At 36.9% G+C, this 5,522-nt stretch overlaps 1 pseudogene; it reads left to right on the forward strand.

Moving 5' to 3' along the window:
* The first annotated feature begins 831 nt into the window (after positions 1-831).
* LOC114717690 (receptor-like protein kinase FERONIA) lies at positions 832-3,705 on the forward strand (annotated as a pseudogene).
* Positions 3,706-5,522: the final 1,817 nt, after the last annotated feature.

The following is a 5,522-nucleotide window of genomic DNA, read 5'->3' on the forward strand; positions in this document are numbered from 1 at the left end:
TGAAATATATGTGTGTTGGTTTTAACAAAATATCTCTATAAGTTACTTATCTAACTCAAATATTTAGACCAGAGGGAGTGATATCTTGGAATGATTCCTTCACTATCTTTTTTCCAAAGTTCTAAATTGTTTAGATGAAATTTAATTGATAAGTTAGTCGTTTGTAAAATATGTGTTGATTTTAACAAAATATCTCAATAATTTATTTATTTACATCAGAACTTATCCTTTTTTATAGAAATTCCTTTAACAGGTGCAATCAATAAAATTTTTTTTATAAAAATGATAAAGGATAAAGTACCACAAAATACTCCTAATCTTATTTCTCATGTGCACTTATCATCATAATCTTTTTATTGGTGCAATTTATCCAAGAAAGCTTATGTGTGATCATAAATTTAAAAGATAAAATGAAGCAGATTTTTACATTTCATTAAAAAACTCTAAAACTCCTACGGGTATAAATCTTAACATTGCACAACAAAATGTGACCAGTAAGGATTGAGATGAAAGAGTCCTGTGACGGAAAAGAACATGGACTCGTGGAGTAGATCCCCTAAATTGTTGCCCTATCGCATATATAGTCCATGTCCCCATGACCGTTTATGAGATTCCACAGCTATTATTGGTCCACTTGGAATGGAAGTACTTAAGTCTACGGACGATTTTTATTTTGGTATAGACTTTGAACTTTTAGCCTCCCGCGAAGCTTCCCAGCAAGCAACCACCAGCATCCGTTAACCCAACTCCTACTTGTCGGGAACAGATTTCAGTTTCTGCACTACAAAATTTACCTGCATCAAAACCAGCCTTCGTCTGCTTCTTCAAGAGATGAGCTTCAATAATCACGCCAGTTCTGCATTAAGAACCATCTTCTTCCTCTGTTTCCCCCTGCTTTACGCTTCCCCACTTGCTTCTTTTTACACCCCCGATGATCTTTTAAGCATTAACTATGGCAGCTCCGGCAACTCAACGGGAAATGGTCGGACATGGACCGGAGACAACGATTCAAAGTTCTTATCCAAAAAAGACAAATCTGTACCAACTACGGCACTTACTCAATCTCCTTCTGCCCAGCAAGTCCCCTACGCCACGGCTCGTCTCTGTCGCTCTCGGTTCTCATATTCATTCCCTGTCTCTCCAGGCCAGAAATTCCTTCGTCTCTTCTTCTACCCAGCTTCGTACCCGGGTTTTGATCGTTTCGATGCCTTTTTCACTGTCAAATCTGGTGGGTTCATAATCCTTAAGGATTTCAATGCTTCGGTCACGGCCGATGCTGACCGTGAAGATACCATGTTCACAGAATATTGCGTCAACGTCGGGGATGGCGACAGGCTCAACTTAACTTTCACTCCCAATTCAACACACCCAGATTCTTATGCGTTTGTTAATGGAATTGAGATTGTCTCCATGCCTGAGGATCTCTATTACACCAAACCCGACGACTTGGGATTCAAATTAATTGGTTCGGTGGGCAGGTTTAGCATATCCGACGACGTTGCTATCCAGACACGGTACAGGCTAAACGTGGGTCGAAGCCAAATCTCATCTACGAAAGACACGGAATGCTCCGGTCTTGGGACAGCGATGACAGTTTCTTTGTTGGAAGTTCTTTTCTACCTGCTGATTTGGAAGGTGAAAGAAGACCCCTGATGTTCACGAAAGTTCCTAATTACACAGCACCTGAGGAACTCTATCGAACAGAACGCGATATGGGAAAGCATAAAAATGTGAACATGAACACTAACCTTACTTGGAAATTTCCTGTCGTTTCAGGCTTTACGTACATGCTGAGACTCCATTTTTGTGAGCTTAATCCAGATATCAACACGATGACTGAGAGGGGAAGAGAGTAAAAGGATTTTAATATTATCTTATTTGGATTTATAAAAAAAAGGGGAGAGGAGGAAAAAATATTTTAATATGGACAATTTTGCTTATTTTATTTAAAATATGGGCATAATAGTCACAACATAATAAAATATAGACATAATAGTCACAACATGACAAAATATGGGCATCATGGTCATAACATGACAAAATATTACATTTTTCCTCTAAATCCTCTCAATTTTGAAAGGGAGGTTGAGGAGGGGAGGGAAAATTTTTTAAACTTTTTCCTCATCTCCTAAAATTTGCGTGCTGCCAAATAAGGAGAAATAAATAAAATATCTCTCCTTCCTTCCCCTCCCTCCCAAATCCCTCATGCCAAACACACCCTTAAAATGCATCCTGACTTGCAATCACCGTTAGAGTACAATGACGCTTTCTTAAATGTGCTTGAGATTTTCAAGATCAGTGATTCACAAAGTAATCTAGCCGGACCTAACCCTGATCCTCCTCCACCTCGCCCCAATCCTAATGATCTAACCCAAAAGCAAGCAAGAAAAAACAGAAGCAAGAATGTAATCGGGGTCATTGTGGGTGTTTCAACTTCCATCGTCATTCTGATTTCCAGCATCGCATTCTTCCTCATCACTCGTGGGAAGAACATCAAGTTGAGTGATGGAACTTGTGAGTGTATTACTAATGGCTCAGTTGTGCCAACGGAACTCTGCCATTGCTTTTCAATTGCTGAGGTCAGAGCTGCCACCAACAACTTCAATGAACTCTTCATCATCGGTGTCGGAGGATTCGGCAACGTCTAGAAAGGTTATGTTAACGACGGTCAAACGCCGGTTGCAATCAAACGACTCAAACAAGGGTCGCAACAAAGGCTCCATGAGTTCTGAACAGGGATTGAAATGTTGTCCCAACTTCGTCACAATCACTTAGTATCTCTCATTGGCTACTGCAACGATGGCAACGAAATGATCCTCATCTACAATGTCATGGCTTGGGGGACCCTACGTGACCATCTCTACGAGTCTAATCAGCTCATGCTTTCTTGGCATCAAAGGCTGGAGATTTGTCTGGGTGCAACACGACGACTGCACTATTTACATACAGGTGCAAAGCACGCTATCATTCACCGTGACATCAAGTCAACAAACATCCTGATAGATGAGAACTGGATGGCCAATATTTCAGATTTCGGACTCTCCAAAATAGGACCCTCAGGAATCACGAGATCCAACATTAACATAAGCACAGTAGTAAAAGGAAGCATTGGATATTTAGATCCAGAGTATTACATGTGTCAAAGGTTGACGGAGAAGTCAGATGTGTATTCCTTTGGAGTGGTCCTTCTGGAGGTATTGTGTGAAAGGCCTCCTATCATTCGTACAGTGGAGAGGCAGCAACAAAACCTAGTAGAGTGGGTTCGAAGATGTGTTAATGAGAATAAGATTTATGAGACGGTGGATCCATTCATCAAGGAAAGTATAACGCCCGAAAGCTTGAAGGAATACACGGAGATTGCTTTACAGTGCTCAGCTGATGATGGAAATGAACGGCCGTCCATGGGCAATGTGATGTTGGGCCTCAAGTCTGTGATGGAGACTCTGAACAGAGCAAAGATGGCAGAGCTTGGTGGGACTCTAAATGAAGATATTACTTTTGAAGAAGGGTAGGCTTTCAATGGGTGGTGGCCATTTACAACCTTGTGTGGTCCTTCATTGTTCACCAACATCACTGCATGCACCATCACTACAATATTGTTTTGTTTTTTAGTAAATCTTCCAAGCAAGTTGCAAAGCGCAATTGTAATTAAACAAAAGGCACTTTTGGCCTACAAAATTATAGTTTTAAATGGGGAAAATTCCAACAAAATAATTTTTGAATTTCAAAATCCCCATAAGGTCACATGAATTTAACAATTTCTAAATTGATGATAATGACTAAATTCTAATTTTGAAATGTTGGTGAATTTTTAATTTTTTTCCTCACCGACCGATCGACTGATTGTTAACAACTCATGCTGGAGTTCAGGTGGGCTGTTGGGCACTGAAGTTTAGGCAACTGTTAACTTTTTTTTTTAGGACTCTTTCAATATTTGTAATGTGTTTAACAACTAACTTTCATGACAATATTCACAACTCTATTAACACCATTAATCACATATTTTTTAGGTTTTTAAACTGAGATTTTTTTAACATTTGTAACGTGATTAACAACCCTTATAATAATATTCACAGCTCTATAATGCCACTAACTATGTGTTTTTCAGGTTTTTAAGCTAGTGTTTTTTTTTTAACATTTATAATGTGAATGACTCTCATGATGATATTTATAACTCTATTCACACCATTAACCATGTTATATGATAGGCATAGCTATACATATTTTGGTTCAAAGGAATTAAGGCAGGGATCTCTGAAAGTATTGTGTTTGTATTCATAGTCCTTTTTTTCCCATGCTATTAACTCAACCATCTGTGTAACTAGTTTGGATGAGCATCCTAATATCATCGGATCTGGACCGTCTAAATCTGATAACAGTCTAAATTTAAAATTTTGAATTAATAATTATTAAATAAAAAATTATTCTTTGAAAAAAATAACTAAGAGATCGTCTTTATTTTAGATTATATACTTGTTAAAATAATTATTAATAAAAATAAAAAATATCAAACCTGGATCATCCAAATCAGGTTTGTACGGTTCAAATCTCATGAGCATTCAAACTAGTTCTAACCATCGGACTGCATTTAACCCACCCTGGTGTACATAAAATATAGTAGTATATATTTATATCTATCCAAAGAATATTTGATTTATAAGTAGCTCATAAAGTTTATTGATTGTGTTTAATATATATTTCAATTTAATAGTATTTCGTTTAATCAACAATTATGCGATGCATATGGAGAGCACCGCTTTGAGTTATTTGCATATCAAAACTCCGTCTATGTGTTCTTTACAACTTGTATATCGAAAGGCGCATTCAGTTTGGAATAGTCAATGACGTATATGATGGCGTGCTCCGAAAATAAATGTAAAAGTGGTTCATCTAGAGTTTCAGTGCTCATCACTCTAAGTTTATTAGATCTAGACCGTTTGTATCTGATTTGAATTGTCAATATTTAAAATATTAAATTAATTATTTTTAAATAGAAAAAACTTTTTTTAAAATGTGATATTAAGAAATTATCTCTATTTTAAATTCTATATATATTAAAATAATTGTTTTGAATAAATAAAAATAAAAAAGAAATCAAATTCAGACCATTCAAATAAAATATAAACGATCCAGATCTGATGAGTTTAAACTGATTCTGTCCATCTAGAGCCCCTTTGCTAGCTTTTCCCTTCCATTCATTGTAGCCTTCAGTGTTTTAAGTATCTTTGGGGGAATGGAGGGTATTTTCTAAAAGACCACTCCTTTACATTCTTCTTCTACGTTTGTCGCTATTCTTGATAGAGCCCATTTGCTAGCTTTTCCCTTCCATTCGGGCATCTCATGGAATCCGTTAACGATGGGACTCCACAAATCAGCATCATGCATGTTTGGTTTACAGTTTGTCATAACTACATTATATTGGTGATCACTTTCAAATTGAAAGGGTAAAAATAACTTGTCACTAATATTATATATGATGAGTAGGTGAAAAGAACTCTACAGTCTTTTTAGAATTTCATCTC

This window comes from Neltuma alba, unplaced genomic scaffold (genome assembly GCF_004799145.2).
Source record: "Neltuma alba isolate B1F8T4 unplaced genomic scaffold, ASM479914v2 tig00011768_pilon, whole genome shotgun sequence".
Lineage (NCBI taxonomy): Eukaryota > Viridiplantae > Streptophyta > Magnoliopsida > Fabales > Fabaceae > Neltuma > Neltuma alba.